We start from the raw sequence: 353 nt of genomic DNA on the forward strand, positions 1-353 counted from the left end.
GAATTGCGGTAACCTGAAAGCCCGTAAAATTCTGAGCCGATTGACATGCAGATCGTCTCTATTTGTGTATTGAACACAAATTGGTGTGTACCACACTATGTATAAGGTTCTGAAAGTTTTTTTGGCCTACTTGAACATTAAGTTTCAGAGTTTTAAAAAATATGCAGGTATTTAATGTGGGAGGTCAGACTGTCGCTTGAGTGTGACATGAGGACGAGTGGCTGTCAGCGGCATCCAAGTCTCATTTCCGATCTTTCCCCGTGGGGCGCAGGTCGATTCGGACTTAACCCGACAATTTGGCCTTGAAAGATGACCTCCGCAAGGGGCACACAGCAACGAATCCACCGCGGCAA

The sequence above is a fragment of the Plasmopara halstedii genome (assembly GCF_900000015.1).
Source record: "Plasmopara halstedii genome assembly, contig: Scaffold_1561, whole genome shotgun sequence".
Taxonomy (NCBI): Eukaryota; Oomycota; class Peronosporomycetes; order Peronosporales; family Peronosporaceae; genus Plasmopara; species Plasmopara halstedii.